At 45.1% G+C, this 17,444-nt stretch overlaps 1 long non-coding RNA gene across 1 annotated transcript in view; it reads right to left on the minus strand.

Annotated features, from left to right (window-relative positions):
* The window catches only part of LOC117201930 (uncharacterized), a 452,276-nt gene extending 449,312 nt beyond the window's left edge, over positions 1-2,964 (minus strand). Inside the window, exon 1 of the long non-coding RNA XR_007477893.1 lies at positions 2,758-2,964. This is a non-coding gene — a long non-coding RNA (uncharacterized LOC117201930). The remainder of the gene's footprint in view (positions 1-2,757) is intronic.
* Between the last annotated feature and the right edge of the window lie 14,480 nt (positions 2,965-17,444).

The following is a 17,444-nucleotide window of genomic DNA, read 5'->3' on the forward strand; positions in this document are numbered from 1 at the left end:
AGGACAGAGGCCCTCATGCTGACAATGAAAGAAGTCAGTTCCAGGCACTTGCCCAAGGTCACATGGTGGGTCAGTGGTAAAGCCATGGTCTCAAAGCTTCCCTTCTGAAGTGCCCAGCGTGTGGGGTGTTTTTGCTGCACTAGCTAACAGGTCATCTGTCATGTTCTCCTTGACTCATACATTTTCAAGGGCCAGAACCATGCTAGTGTCCATGTCAAGACCTTAGTGATAGTGGCAAGTACCCCACAAGGCCTCCCATACAAACGGTGAGAAATGTCAGTTCCCTTGAAAGAAGCAGCTTCATGCACAAAACCCAGCCATCCCCAGAGTCGACCGTGCCATGAGGTCAGAGGCCAGGAGGCTTTTGGGGAAGGCACATTCTGTGTGCAATGTCTGAACTTGCCAGGTCTCAGGGAAGTTGGACTTCTCCCAAGGAAAGTTTTGTCCCGACTCTTGACAACTGTCAGCACATCTCACAAAGACAGGAACTCCCGAGATAGAGATGCCAAGCAGCCGGGAACCATTAAGACTAAAACCTGAGCTGCTGAAGGAAACTGAAGACTGAGTGACTTTTCTTCTCTGAGCTGCAACCTGTGAACTTTGAGAACGAAGTGCCATTTATTGTGGGTCTGCTCTAGGCCTGGCTCTTAGCACACTTGATCTCACTGAGGCAGTACAGTGTAATGCACGGTTCCTCAACTGAGGCACCACTGACATTTTGGACAGGACAGTTCTTTATTGTGGGGACTGTCCTATGCATCGTAGGATGTTTAGCAGCATCCCTGGCCTCTGCTCACTAGAGGCCAGCAGCACTTCCTCTTGCCACCTGTGACAATCCGAATTGTCTCCAGCATTGCCAACCCCTGGGAGACAGATTCACCCCAAGTTGAGAATGATTACTATAGTGGCTATTTTGCAGGCTCTGGAATCAGACAGCCAGACTCCAAATCCTGACCCACCCTTTATCCCATTTATCAGATAACCTTAGAAAAATTCCGTAAGTTCTCTGTTCCTCAGTCTCCTTAACTGAAAATAGTTAATGGTAATACCCACACATAGGGTAGTTATGAGGGTTAAGTGAGACATCACACATGAAGCATGTAGAATCAGGCCTGGCACAGAGAAAGCCAACCTTCCCAAATGTATTCTCATCCCCATTTTTCAGAAAAAGAAAGTGAGGCTCCAAGAAGTGACTAACAGATCACACAATAAGCAAGCAGCCCAGCTAGTATGTGAACATGATTCCTCATGGGCTCAATAACCATCAGTGAGTGGCCACCACGCAGCAAGCCCTGGTCTGGGCTCCTCGGCTAAGGAGGAAACGAGACAATCCTTGTGCTCAAGGAACTCCAAATCCAATGAAGGAGGCAGGCACGTGGCCTGGCGGTTTCATAACGTGTGCTATGGCAGAAGGGCAGAGAAGTGCTGGGGCTGCATGTGCTCAGCGGTGAGGCACTTAACCCAGCCCAGGTCATGGGGGAGGAAACACCCAAAGGGATCCTGAAAGACTCCAAAACGCTTTCCCCGTCACCACGGTGCTTATTTCATCTAACAGATGACAGATAGCTTTCGACAGTGACTGCAGATGTACGTCTGAGGGGTGAAGTCTGCAGTAAGTCTGGTCAGGGACACCAGCCTCCAAAGATTTGTGGAAAGGGACGAGATCACAGAGTCTCACTGAGATTGAGTCGGATCTCTCATTCAGAACTTCAGGGAGGGTGGGTTGAGAGCTGCCCCTTGCCTAGTCAGTGCATCCTTCAACGGTTTGGAGAGAGAGGTTAGTAAACCCCATTTGACAGCCCTGGGGTGGGTGGGGGGCGTCAAAGACAATTAGAACTTACTCAGCACGAATACACAGTGATGAGGAATAAGTAAAAACCCAAACTGCCGCAAGAGCAGGTCCTTCTCCTTGAAGAAGCTGATCACATAAGATGGGACCATGATCCTCATGAGAGACAAAAGGGTTTCACAAGCAGAGATGTTTTCATAGCCCTGTATTTCACTTAATGAGCTGACGACTGAAGGCTCACATTCATAATTCCACTGGTTGGCTCAAACACCTGCATCATGGCTATGTTATCATACACCTGTACAGAATCCCAAATGCTTGGAATGATCCTGTATGACAGCCTGGGGCCCCTGCTAAGAAGGTGGGGAGGGCCAAACCCAGGATCCAGTGTCACGTCTTGTCATTGATCTGTGAGAGGGAAGAAGACTCCATATGCCCTCACTGCACAAAGTGTGGCCCTTACACCAGCAGTATCAGCATCACCGGGGAGCTTAGAAAGTAAAGACTCAGGCTCCACCCCAGACCTACTGGATCAGAGTCTTTGGGGTGGGAATCTATATTTTAACAAGCTCTTCACATGATTCTTATGTTAAAGTTTGAGAAACGCTGCTGTAGACCATCTTCCGTTCACCTTCCCTTTCATTCATTTATTCAACAAATAGTTACTGAGTATCTATCCTTTAATAAACTTGCTACTAGATACTGGGTGTATAGTTGTAAATAAAACTGACACAGTTTTTGCTCTTGCAGAATTTAAATTCTTCTCTGGGGAGCAATGGGAATTTGTGGCCACATTTGATGAGAAACCCATGAGGGAATGAGAAACAAATGCTTATTCCTGACAGATATGCAAGTCGAGTCATATCATGTCATTAACATGAGCAGGCTAACCCAGAACAAATATTTAGCAGGCACTGGAGTTATGCTGGATGAAAAAAATGACAGAAACACATTTTTATTTCTCTTACCTGAATCTGTGCCCCTTGAGAATGAGCCAACGTCCCATTCACTCTGGTTTCCCCAGGGCTCAGCATGGTACCTGGAACTCACTTAATATCTGCTGAATGAATAAGGAAAGGAATAAATCCCAACTAGCCTGAGAGGTTGCCCAGAGCCCTCTGTGTCCTAGGAACCCCTGAACCAGCCTGCAACCTGCCCCCCAGGCTAGGAGAGGGTCCCCCCACTCAATAACCTGCATGTCCGCAAAAATTCTGCAAGCAGGACCCTAACTCTAAAAGCCAGTTCCCCACCTAGTGGGCTGTGGAGTAGAGCTTCCTTCAGGGAAGTCAAATCTCTCTGGAAGCACCTCCCTCTGTGCTAGAGGACTCTGTATAGAAAAGGCTGAGAAAGAAATGCAGGAGAGACAGGCCTCCTAGGAGCTGCCCCAAGGGCAAAATTAGAAATGAGACTAGTGGGGTGGGAATGGGGAGGACACAGTGAAGTGCTGCCCCCTACCCAGCCTTCCTGGAAAACAGGAACGTCAACCAGCTGACACTAACAATTAGCAGCTCAGATCACAGAGATTTTGCTCAACTGGAAAAACTTAGTGGCAGATTTTTGTTTCATTTGGACACTTGATGGACTTAAGCCAGACTGTATATTTACTTAGGAAGAAGAATAAAACATTAAAAACATATTCTTCATGCTGAAATTACATTATCCAAAAACAAGGTAAAAACAGAGATTTCATATCATTTTTCAGCTCTCAAGGAATAAAATCCCCTCTGAATACGTGGATGTATTGTTTGGGTTTTGCTCATGCACTTTCTTATATGAATAACATGATCTATTAAAGTGGGAGCTTTCATATATAATGAAAGTAAAGACGCTCAGTGGCTACAGGAGGGCCCTGATAAAAGAAGAGGAGGTGGAAGAGCTGACAGAGCCTCCACGGTGAGGCCACCAGTGAGCAGCAGTTGACGGAAGGGGGCTTTCTGCTCTCCATCTTGTGTGCCAGCAGGAACCTCCTCTGGCTTAACAGAGTAAGCCAAAAATTGGTATAAGCCTTACTCGTGGCTCAGGTATGAAGAGAGAGGACCCAAGAAAACTTACTCTTACCCTCAGTGTACAGAAGCTTCTAAGATGAAGCACGAATGAAAGGTTTATGGTCTCCCTCACCTTGTGCAGGAGAGGAAGGAAGGGGAGGAAGGGTCCCCCAGCCAACCACCCACCCACTGCTGCCCAGTGCAGGAGCCCCTAGGCTGAGCTCACAGCAGGGCTGCTCAGGGGTTCTGGGGAAAAGAATCATTAGGCCAAGGTGGAGATAACACAAAGGCCCAGGCAGCTCCTAAAGGCTCTGAGTACTTGGGTCTCCTAGGGAAGACTGTAGGCCTCACAGGCCCAGAGCAGGTGCTTGAGACCCTCCTGCCTGCCCAGCACCAGCCTCCCATGTAGTAAGTCAGGCAGGGGAAGACAGAGGCCTGTGAACTCCTAGAACTGGGTCCCAGAAGGAGGGGAAGAGAGAGAAAGACTGAGATTGAGAAAAAGGGACTGAGTAAATGAGACTCAGAGAGAGAGAGAGAGAGAGAGAGAGAGAGAGAGAGGGAGGGAGGGAGGGAGGGAGCATGCGAGAGTGAAAGAGGAGATAGACAGCAAGAGAAAAGCAAGTTTTTAAGAAAAACAAAGATGTCGTTGAGAAAACCAAGAGTCATTAAGGTTGACTGAACACAATTTTGAGAGTTTCACATATATTAACTCATTTAATTAACTCCTTATAACATCCTCTAATGAGATATTATTATTATCCCCCATTTTACAGATGAAGAAACTGAGGTTTAGATTTAGTAAATGTCTGAACCAAGATTCAAGTCTAAACAGTTTGGTTACGAATATGTAAAGGAAAGAGAACAGAAGGGAAGGTGAAGCAAGGCAGGACAAGGGAAGAGAAGAGGAGAGAAAGGGGAAAGAAAGAAAATCTTAATAAGGAAGACATTTCACGGAGTGGATGAATGGTTAGATGGCATGCAACAGAGAGATGAATGGAGCAAGTCCTCACTATTAAATCTGACCACTGTGACTCTGAAAACTACCAGTCACTACACAGAGGCTGCTCCCAGTTTGTCCAGCTTTCTTTCTATTCTGTCCAGTAGAAGCATAACAGGGCTTATTATTTCACAAATTTGTTTCCCCAAATCAAACATTCCAGGAAAGTGAGATCTGGGAGAACACACATAGCCTAAAAGATGGGAGTTAGTCCTGCTCTCCAAGGCTAGAGTCTAAAAATGTGTCCCTTAGATTATGGGACCCAGATAAAGTTAAACGACTCTTATTGATTTCTAAACTCCAACAGATGATTCCTGCATGTTCACCCTGGGCCAGGCCCTCTACCAGGCAGTACAGAATGAAGAGGACGCTGGGCTCTCCAATGGCTCAAAAACCATGTTAGCCCCCAGTCAATGTCATGAGTTCTATATACATAGTGGGAATAAAACTCACACAAGCCCAAAGCAGGGGGAAGATTGAGGATAGTTTCATGTAAGTGGCATCCAAGCTAAACTTTGAAGGATGAGCTAGAATTTCTCTGGTGAGGAAGAGGATAGCAGGCAGTACCAAGAGAGGAAACCACATGAACACAGACCTGAAGGTGTGAGAGTGCAAGGAACCTTCCAGAAAGTTGTTAGAAGTTCAGAACAACAGATCTGAACAAGAAGTGGAAGGAAATAACCCCAGTGAGAAATCAGAAGCTCTGATAGTGATGACTCTTGACTGACTCTCTAAGGCATGTGTACTTTAGTCTGTGAAGTCAGGGACCCTTTGAGAATCTGGCCAAGATCTGAATCCTCTCCCCAGAAAATACACTCACATACACAAACACACACACAAATACAAAATTTTACATTCAGCATCACAGTGTTCTCCTATCTCTGGTAAGATGCCATCACTGTAGGCAACAGGGAGCTATAAACGGTTTTTAGCAAGAGACTGACGTGATCAGATCCATGTGTTAAGAGATGGCAAGAGAGCAGAAGGTAAAAAACCCCACGTTAGGGTCAGACAGACCTGCATTTGAGAGCCTGCTCTGCCCCTTACCAACTACCAGACCTCAGGCAAGTTGGTTCAAGACGTAGCAACTGAGTTTCTCATAATGGTCACAGTAATAGTTCTGACCTCACAAGACTGTAGCAAAGATTAAATGAGATAAAGCATTTAAGGTGCATAGCACAGACCCCAGAGAACATGGTGAGCACTGGCTCTATGGGGACTTTTTAAACTATGAACACAGTTCTGGTGGTCTCAATGAGGGAAGAGGCAAGGCCCAGGGAATAATCCCAGGGAGCCTGGCTCACCCACCACCCCAGGAGGTGCCCAATCCTAGGTCTCTGTCTGTGGATACCTGGCTATGTTATGTGCCTATAGAAAGAGGCTCAGTTCTCAACAACATAGCTCTTAGGAGGTGTGTGCTACGACTTCCTTTACAAATAGATGGTGCCAGCACCTCCTGAAGCCAGAAACATGGGATTGGAGAATGACTGAGCAATGCAGCTCACTCAAAATGTTTCCAAATTGATTTCATAACCAGATTATGCCTAAGATTTAAACTTGGCAACCACAGGTCTATTCTTCAGATTGTGAAACCAATATTCAAACAGCTGATGAGGCAGATTCCCAATCGAATGACACAAGTTGCATTGAAGATGCCGACCATAGATATGTCATGGACACTTCACTATGTCTCGCTCAGCAGGAAGGGCACAAACCATTGAGAGAACTCTGCTTACTGAGCACAAATTCCAGTGTCTGGCACATAGTATGCAGTCAATTACTATTTGTTAAATGAATGAATGAATTTATTATAAATGAGGCCTCAGGGTTTATCTATCTAGTTCAGTCTCCCATTCTGCACATGTGGAAAGGGATGCTGAGAGAGAAAACAATCATATTCCCAAGGACTTGGTACCTGTTAAGAGTTAAATTATGTCCCCATATGTACCTCAGTACCTCAGTGTGACCTTATTTGGGTCTTTACAGAGGTAATCAAGTTAATATGGGCCTTAACTCAATATAACTAGTGTCCTTATAAAAGAAGAAAATTTGGACACAGATACACACACTGGGAGAACACCACATGAAGATGAAGGCAGAGACTGAGGTGATGCTTCTATAGGCCAAATGTTGCCAACACACCACCAGAAGCTAGGAGAGAGGCATGGAACAGATTCTCTCTCACAACCCTTAGAAGGAACCCACCTTGCCGATACCTTGATTACAGACACTTCTAGTCTCCAGAACTGTGACACAATAAATTTCTGTTGTTTAAGTCACCCAGTTTATGATATTTTGTTACAGTAGCCCTTAGCGAACTTACACAGTACTCTCTCTGCTACAGACCCAATAGTTCTGAAGAAAATGAGAGGCCATTCAGCTGACTTTTAATGGGCAAGCCACTATCATGCTTCTTTATGGGATGGTCAGCAGGTCAATGAATTATAGGCTAGGGAATTTGATTATTCATTCATTTGACTAATATTTCCTGGGCACAGATGAAGCACAGCTCTGTCCCTGTGGTTGGTGAGCATACACATGAGCCACAGAGGTGGACTCAAAACAGGGCAACACAGTAGAGTCTGGTGCAAAGGACTCCAAGAGCCAAGTAGGAGACTCTCACTCTGCCTGGGTGAGTCAGAAGATTTCAAAGAAAATGTGACATTTGAGAAGGTCTCAAGATTAGGAGTTTTCCAAGCAGAAAACATGGATAAGGGCATTCTGAGAAACCAAAACCCTCTAAGTAGAAGTCTGGATTCCCCATGGCAGGGGTATACTGAGGGTGCAGTGAGAAGGGGCTCTTGGATGGAGAGGAGGTAGGAGAGATTGTGTGGCATCAAACTGCGACAGGCTGAGTTTGGGTTGTTATCCTGCATGCAGAGAACACAGAATCTTTTAGAGGGGCAATGATGTGACTGGATCATTTTTCAGGTTGACCACTCTGAGGGAGCATAGAGGCCAAGAGAACAAAGAACAAGAGGCCCTTGTCGTTGTCACATGAGGGATGACAAGGGCCTGAGACAGAGAAGTTACAGAGGGGACTAATGGATCCCCAAGCCATTTCTGAGGCAAAATTAGCAGACTGTGTTGACCTACACTCCGTAAGATGTAAGGCCGCGCAACAGGAGGTGACACTGGCCTAAGGATGGTGTCGATGTTTTCTTCCTACCTTCAGGAAAGAGAAGAGGTACCCCCAGGTTTTCAGATCTCATACCTTTCTTAATGACTCTAGAGAGAAACTGATGAGGAAGATGTCCAGAAGAGGACATATTTTTTGCTCACCAAGGGCAAAAAGGCGATGTGGGTGTCACTTCCCTTCAAATCCTGTGCACACCCAGCAAGCTCTGCCTCAACTATGGCAGGTGCTGGTCCACCCAGGGCTCTCTGCCATGCCAGAAGTGCTCCAGATCAACCTACCTCATTAGGCTCTGACCTCGCCAAAGGAGGTAGCCCCGTGCCAGCAGAAACAGGGATGTCAGAACTCCAGGCCCATGAGGGAGTCAGTGGGGATCAGGTGGAACTGGAGTCCTCCCAATCATATTTCACTCTTAGATGCTCAGAATCCTGGGATTCACAGGAACTCAGCAGCTCTCTAGACTAGTGGGCCTCTACAGCCTTCCATCAGCTACTTGCCCAGCTCATGCTTAAACTCCTCCAGGAACTGGAGAACCCAACTCTTACAGCCCAGCTGATCTTTAGATAGCTTCCACTAGGCCTCCCTAATATATCCCCGAGTGCCCCAGGAAAGAAGGTGAAAGCCACTTCTGCCTGACTCTCTTGGAGCATCTGAAAATACACTCTTGCCCTGCCCTCTCTTCTTCCAGTTAAAGCTATCCAGCAGCTCCAGCCTCTCCCCCTGGAGTGACTTTACACCCACCCTCACTTTGTTCATGTTCCTCTGAACTCGTGCCAAGGCCTGATCACTTCCAATTTATCACTTGAGGTTTTTACATTGGAAGGAATCTTATTTCAAAGATTTCTCCTCTTTTCTCTGGCACCCAAAATCACTATTGCCTCTTTAGCATGTCACCACACCTCTGTGCATTCCAAAGACATCTCTAGTCTTTTAGGATAAAATGCATAAAGGATGTAGAGTGAAAGATGGGGTGCGTGTGTTGAGAAAGCAAGACAAGGGTAGTAATTGGGGATGCTGGGATAGAGATTACCCCTTTTCCTTCACTCTGATTCTTCTGAGTGCTTACCTAGACATGTCACCGTCATTATCCGAGAAGTTTGAAAAACAGTGAATTAGAGCATGGTGACCACAATTGGGGGTTCAATCCTTTCATCCAGAGATCTGCTTTGTTTAGCAGGAAGACACTGAGGGTTCTGAGTTCTGGGGGTAAACATCCCAAGCTGGGGTATGCAAGAGAATCCAATAAGGTGAGGGTGAATATATTAGAATTTTTATTTCTGATTGGTTTATCTCATATTTTAAATTTCCAATTTTTTCATGTACTATGTGTATGAGTCCGTTATACTATTTATAAGTAAATAAACATGCATATATTAGACATGCATGCTCAATATATTTTCACAGAGATGCTTGCATGATCAAAAAGGTTTAAAGAATGCTGCCCAGGATGGCAGTCAATTAGCCCACACATGCCTTTTACTGGCTTTGGGGCGGGCAGGTAAGAGCGTGGATACTCTGCACACTGCTGTAAAAACAGTCATCCTGCAGAGGACCTACTGACCTTTGGTAGGTGCATTATTAAGAGGGCGTTATTTAATCTGCATTTATAGTGGTAGCATATCTAGAATGAGAGAGGAGACAGTCACATTCAACCTTACTTGTCCAGACCACACCTAGAGAATTATGTTCCATGGTGGAAGTTATATTTTAAGAGGTAACTCCAAAACTGGAGTCTTTTGAAAGAACGTTGACAAACTATGTTATGGGCACTTGCAACGGTGTCATCAGAGGAACACTAGATTAAACTGGGGGTGTCCAGCCTGACTGAAGTATGGGATACCTGAGAGCTGGCTTCAGATTTTTAAAGGGTGACCTTGGGCAGTGACAACAGACATAGTTTATATGACCCAAGAGTTAAAGCCAATGGGTAGAATTACAGGTAAGAAAATTTGGGCACGATCTACAGAATAACTTTCTGGCATTGCTGTCTCAAGAGAAAAGGTGAGCTCCCTGTCACTAGAGGTGTGCAAACATATGCAGGGTGACTACTTCCTGAAGATGCTGCAGAGCAGACTCCATCTTCAGATGGGTGGTTCATTTGGAAGACAAGTTTTCAACAAAGTTAGCACATGGACAACTGGTGGTCACTGGGTGATTACAGATGATACATGAACAGATATTTTTTATTTTAATAGCTATAAGGTGATCTCACAGATACCTTTGATTTAGATGAGGCTGAATTTACTTCTCGGTCAACTGATGTAAAGAAAACCATCAAGAAGAAGACAGTAGAGGGCACATGAAGACATGGCAAAATGCTTAAATAACTGAAGACAAGGAAACAATGGAGATGCCTAGGAGAACAAGAAAGCTCCTCCCTGCCTCAAGATTCCAAGATTCTCTGAGCTTCAATACTCACCGTTGACCAGAGATCACTTTCCAATTTTGCCTTTCTCCTTTCAGCAAAGTGCAGACCCCAAAGCTGGAGTCCCCAGAGCCCTTGTGTTCACCTGGCGTCCCAGAACATCCAGTCCTGGTACCTTTCCTTTCCTGCTCCCCAAATACACCTGTCCTGGATCCTGAAGGACCTGCTTTCCTGTTATAAGATTAAATTGATAAATGGATCCCCCCTATTTATAACTGGGGTACCCTTCCCTACCTCCATCTCAGGGAATGTATGTTTACTTGAGCAATGGTCTCCTGTAGAGTGTATTTGAACACCAAGAGGAATTTCCAGAGTCAAGGATGTTAATCGTTAAGGATGTTTTGAGGTTAATGATTTTTAGTCAGAAAGGACCTTAGGAGCCCCTACCCGCAATCACACACTTACAAGAACATTAGAATCATGTACTTAGCTCTTTATACTTTACAATAAACACTTCCCACATCCATTTTCACCTGATCCTCATAACAGCCCAGTGAGGTGGGTATTACAGTGATTATCCCTTTTTTTTTTTTTTTTTTTTTTTTTTTTGCGGTACGCGGGCCTCTCACTGTTGTGGCCTCTCCCATTGTGGAGCACAGGCTCTGGACGCGCAGGCTCAGCGGCCATGGCTCACGGACCCAGCCGCTCCGCGGCATGTGGGATCTTCCCAGACTGGGGCATGAACCCGTGTCCCCTGCATCAGCAGACGGACTCTCAACCACTGCGCCACCAGGGAAGCCCCAATTATCCCCATTTTGAGACAAGAAAATTGAGACCCAGAGAGGTTGCTTAATTTGTTCAAGGCCACACAGCTCTCAAACCCACGCCCAAATTCCCTTACTCCAAATCCCAAGCTCAAACCACTATACCACACTGCCCCCCAGTGTCCCAGAAAAGGGACTCTAGCCTAACTACAAAGGCAGCAAGAGCAGCTGCCGTCCCTACATTCGCAACAAACAAGAGCTCTTTTTAGTTTTTACTGACTGTCTGGATTGTGATGTGGGTGGTTAGCCTCAGAATGATTCTTGCATAGCTCCCATCTGCCCCTCAAGAAGCCAAGCAATTTCTTCATCTGCTTAATATATGTGGCTGATACCTACCTGTCTCCTAGGATGGTTCTAAATGGAATAAAGTAAACAAAAGTGTCTGGCATCCAGTAGGATCTTAAAAATTGCATGCTGGGTCTGTTGGCACTCCTCACTTTTCTGTCTGAGATCCTGGTTAGAAGAGGAGGTTTGAAACAACTAGCTGAACCTATAAACTAAACTGGAACCGAAACCCCAGATTTCCAGATCATGCATTTCCATTTGAAACCTAACTGCATGCCTCTTCTTGTTTGGCCTGCAGGACTTTTGTAAAATGAATCATTTTAGCAAAATGCATCTTCATATTAGGAAAGGCAGAAACCCAGGAATTTGGGGGGAAAGGCAATAAAAGGAACACTATTAAATTCCACTAACTCTTGGTACACAAGGCGTCTTAAGCACGTTTTCACCATGTGTCCCAGAGTTTCCAAGATGGTCTTCATTTCAGATGCTCTATGCCTCACTCAGACCATGCGGTGTATACCATGTCAGGCCACATGACTTGATCTGGGGTTAGGAAAAGATGGTCAGTGTAAGTGTGTGCCAGACCTCAGCCCTTGGTGTGCTCACAGTCTAGAAGAAGGGGCAACGGAGAAAGAATGAACCAGTGTGCAAAACGATGTAGTGGAGGAGGGAATCAAAGGGTGTTAGCACTTCAGAGCACAACAGAAAAGCCAGAGAAGGTTTCATTAGGAAGGGGCATTCAATTTGGATCCCGAAAGTTAACTAGAAATTTGCCCGTGAAGAAGAAAACTGTACCTACCTGTGTCCCCACTCTGCCTACAATCCCTCACTCATGTACCAAAGACCTTCCACTCCTTATCTGACTCTGGTGGCTCACTTTTTCCCACCCACCCCCATAAGATGTCCCAAACTCCCTGTCTTCTCCGCTGATTCCCATCCAACCCATGACTCCTCCCTCCTCCACATCTTCCTTTCACCATGAATCACAAAGCCCACCCAGACCTGCCTTCGCTCTGAAAGACTCAAAATGGCTTATTTATCTAAGACTCTCCCTCCACCTCCAGCCCTCTGTCCTCATAGGACAGCAAAGTGAAGAAAAAGCGAGATCCAACAGCGGACAGAACGTGGAGGTGCTGCTGGCACGTGATTCATGATTCAACAGAGATGAGTGAGAGGCTGTGGTGGGTGTGGGAGCAGCTAAGGCACAAAGAGAAGAAGGATTAATTGAACCAAGCCAAGCTCAACCTTAAAGATCCTGGTTTGGTTTGTTCCTGAAATAGGGCTGAGCTCATGGCTGGTTCTTACTTGTTAGTAACCAGTTCACCCATCCCTTCTCTTAAGTCCTTGTTCATTAATCTTCTTAAAGAAAGCAAGTTGACTCTGTCAGGTTTGCTGGCTGTGTGTCAAAAACCTGTTCTTCCACTAAGATTTCAGAGGTGAAATACATATATAGAAATCTTCACAGAGAACTTCCATGTAGGGAAGGGAAGTTTCCATAGGGAAATTGTTCTCCCTACCCACTGTTGTGAGGTATATGCTGGTAAAGATTTATAAGCTTAAGCACCAAGGAGCTGCATTTACTTATCCATTCACTCACTCATTCATTTATTCATTTATTTTAAGATACGTATTGACTGTGATCCAGACATGAGCTAGATATTGTGAACAAGGGCAACAATGAACAAGTCAGATGTGGTCTCTGCCCTCACAGATTGATGAGGAAGTTAGATACTTACACAAATAACTGCTACGTACTGTAATCAGTGGTATATTAAAGACCCTAAGAGCATGCTTTGGGAATTACCAAAGGGATTAAAGGTATTTTCACAGAGAAAGTAATGCTTGTGGTCTCTTTGAGGTCATGGACTATGTCCTACTCATCACTCGTCCCCCTGCCCCACATAACACAGGGGTTTGCTCTTTGGAGGTGCTCATAGATGTGTGCCAAATAAATAATCAAGATCTCAAAGACTGAGTAGGAGTCACCAGACAAAAAAGAGAAAGGAGCAGAATTACAGGAAGAGGGCGCCACAATTTTTTTCAAAAAGGCTCAACGCACGGGCTTTTGAGGGAAAAACAGTTATTTCAGTAACAGTAAGAGCAGAAGATGAGGCTGGAGAAGGAAGGCGGGCTCAAACTGGGAAAGGCTCAGTTTGCCATGCAAAGAAGTTGGAACTTTAACCTGGGAACAAAGGGCAGATTTATTACTGTGAGTTTGCCATGGGTCCCACAGTAGACATAGTTTCATGGATTTCACGGATCCATGTAGACATATTTTCACAATTAAAAACGCTGTCTCTTGGACTTCATTAAGTTGGGTACTTTTTTTTAAATAGCAAACGTGGTCATCTTGGTAGCTTGTGGCTTCGCCCAGGGAATGAATGCACAAGGATTTCAATCAAAGTCTAGCCAGGTGGCCGCTCAGAGTCTTTCTTTAACTGAGAGCCCAAATCCTCCACCTTATCCTTTGAGTGTATTAGAAACACCCCTGCTGACTGGCTGCTGCTCCTCAGAATCTTAAAGTGGGCAGCAGCTAATAAGCAAGAAGGGAAGACACTACATATGATCCAGCAATCTCACTCCTGGACATATACACAGACAAAACTATAATTTGAAAAGGTACATGCACCCCTATGTTCACAGCAGCACTATTTACAACACCCGGTCATGGAAACAACCTAAATGTCCACTGACAGATGAATGGATAAAGAAGATGTGGTGTGTGTGTGTCTGTGCGTGTGTGTGTGTGTGTGTGTGTGTGTGTGTGTGTGTGTGTGTGTATACAGTGAAATATTACTCAGCCATTAAAAAGAATAAAATAATGCCATTTGCACCAACATGGATGGACCTAGAGATTATTATACTAAGTGAAGTAAGTCAGAAAGAAAAAGACAAATACCATAGGCTCTCACTTATATGTGGAATCTAAAATATGATACACATGAACATATCTACGAAACAGAAACAGACTTACAGATATAGAGAATAGATTTGTGGTTGCCAAGGTGGGGTGGGGGAGGGAAGGATTGGGGGATTGGGATTAGCAGATGCAAACTATTATATATAGGATGGATAGACAACAAGGTCCTACTGTATAACACAGAGAACTATATTCAATATCCTGTGATAAACCATAATGGAAAAGAATATGAAAATATATACATATGAATAACTGAATCACTTTGCTGTACAGCAGAAATTAAACACTGTAAATCAACAATACTTCAATAAAATTTTTTTAAAAAAGAAAACCATGAAAAAAAAGAAGGGAAGGCACCAGAACCACAGGGACATGTGGACACTCCCAGGCACCTAACAGAGCCCCAGCACACTGAGGCAATAATTACAAGCCAGCATTTTCTTTTTTTTTTTTTAATTGGGGTACAGTTGTTTTACAATGTTGTGTAGTTTCTATTGTAGAGGGAAGTGGAGTTCCCTGTGCTATACAGCAGGTTCTCATTAGTTATCTATTTCATACATATTAGCATAAATATGTTAGTCTCAATCTCCCAATTCATCCCACTCCCCCTTTCCCCCCTTGGTGTCCGTCCATATGTTTGTTCTCTACATCTGTGTCTCTATTTCTGTCTTGCAAACCGGTTCATCTGTACTATTTTTCTAGATTCCAAAAATATGCGTTAATATACAATATTTTTCTCTTTGACTTACTTCACTCTGTATGACAGTCTCTAGGTCCATCCACGTCTCTACAAATGACCCAATTTCATTTCTTTTTATGGCTGAGTAATATTCCATTGTATATATGTACCACATCTTCTTTATCCATTCATCTGTCGGTGGACGTTTAGATTGCTTCCATGACCTGGCTATTGTAAATGGTGCTGCAATGAACACTGGGGTGCATGTGTCTTTTTGAATTATGGTTTTCTCTGGGTATATGCCCAGTAGTAGGACTGCTGGGTCATATGGTAATTCTATTTTTAGTTTTTTAAGTAACTTCCATACTGTTCTCCATAGTGTACAAGCCAGCATTTTCTAACACTTCAATCATAAAACAAAAACACACGAGGTTGCTCAGTTTTATTTTTCTCTTTTTAATTTTTTTTCTTTTTAGACAACACTCAACAACTAAATACACACACACACACATCTCCATTAGAAAATCTGGGTGCAGTCCTAGCTCTTCAACTGAGTATGAGACATTGATCAAGTCACTTAAAGTCTGAGACTCTCAGTGACATCTTCTACAAATGATTAGAATGCATTCACACAGCTGTCATGGGGACTGACGGACAGGAGGTCTCCAAAGCCCCTGTCAAAGCGTTTGGCGCTTAGGAGGCACCCGACACACCAGATGGCCCTCCTGGCCTCTCCACCCATCAAAGTAGAGAATTAAGGCACTCCCGGTTTACAGTGCTCAGTTTTGCCCCTGTCAAAGGGTTTGGTGCTTAGGACGCACCCGACACACCAGATGGCCCTCCTGGCCTCTCCACCCGTCAAAGTAGAGAATCACGTCACTCCCGGTTTACAGTGCTCAGTTTTGCCTCCACAGTAACCTCAGGTTGCTGGTGACCTAAAAGGAAAACCTCACTGCTGTTTACTCATTTCCTGGTGACTGGGCATTGGTAAATCAGTAACCAGGAAACAGATACAACATCAAGTCTTTGCTCTTTAGCCTGGTGCACAGGGTGCCTACTTTCTACGCCTCCCCTTCCAAGCAGCGTCAGCTCCCGCCCCATCCCCACAACAGGCTTACACAGACACTGCACAGACCCATGTGCACGCCTGCTCCACTGCACTGTGCTTGCAGCTGGGAACGCCTTTCCCACATCTCCTCCGCTGGATTGATTCACTCATCTTTCAAGTCTCGGCTCAGGTGCTACCTCCTCCAGGAAGCCGTGTATGAACTCCCACGTTAGAATAAGCACCCCTCTCCCATGCTCCTTTCACATCTCTCATTCTCTGTGTGCCATCACATACCATGTTGTGTTGAAAATCTCTGGTTTTGAATCTGTCTCCCCACATGGCTCCCAATATTCTCAGGAACAGGAACCACGACCTACGTGTCGTTTTATCTGGTGCCTCTCACAGAAATGGGGACAAAGTGAGCATACAGCAGAGAATCATTAAAAGGAGCTGACAAGAAGCATAAGAAGAATCCTGGAACATTGTTTCCATGAGTAAACTGTTAACAAACTCCTAGTCTCCAAAGGTGACTCCCCGGCCAACGAAGCCTGTATCCCTGTACTTATGTTCTTGTACGGTCCTCTCTCCTTGAATCTAGGCTGGCCCCAGGGCTCACTTTGGACCAGCAGAACACAAATACCTCTGCCTAACCTCCGAGGCTAGGTCATAAGAAGCCCTGCAACTTCCACCTGGGTTTCTTGCAACACTCACTCTAAGGCAGTGGTTCTCAGCCCGAGATCATTTTGCTTCCCAGGTGACATTTGGCAATGTCTAGAGATGTTTTTTAATGTCACAGCATGGGGGTGGGGGTGGCGGATACACTACTGGCATCTAATGAATGGAGGCCAGGAATGCTGCTAAGCATCCTACAGTGCACAGGACAACTCCCCACAACAAAGCAGCCCAAAATGTGAACAGCGCCAAGGTCAAGAAGCCCTGCTCTAAGGGAAGCCAGATGCTATGTGAGAAATCCTACTTCTCTCAGACTGCCATGCAAGGAGGAAGTCCAAACTAGTCATATGGGGGAGAGAGACCTGGCCAGCCTCTAACCATTCTAGCCATACAGCTGAGGTACCAGACGTTGTGTGGAGAAGTCATCTCAGAGGCCAACCCACTCAAGCACTCAGCTGACTCCAGCCCTAGCTGCTATCATGCAAAGCCACATAAGAGACCCAAATGTAAAGTACCCAGCTGAGCCAAGGCAACCCACAGGCTGTGAAAGGCAATAACATTTTGGTTTTTTAAGTCACTAAGTTTTAGGATGGTTTGTTATGTGGCAATAGACAACCAAAGCACCTGGATTCTGGTGTTTCTGGGTCTCTTACCTTTCCCACATCTCTCATTTATCTTTCTCCTAACTTTCTCCCGAACTTCCAGGAAGGCAAGTTTTTTATGCAAATTGGTCAACTGGTTCCT

Source organism: Orcinus orca, chromosome 6 (genome assembly GCF_937001465.1).
Source record: "Orcinus orca chromosome 6, mOrcOrc1.1, whole genome shotgun sequence".
NCBI classification, from domain to species: domain Eukaryota; kingdom Metazoa; phylum Chordata; class Mammalia; order Artiodactyla; family Delphinidae; genus Orcinus; species Orcinus orca.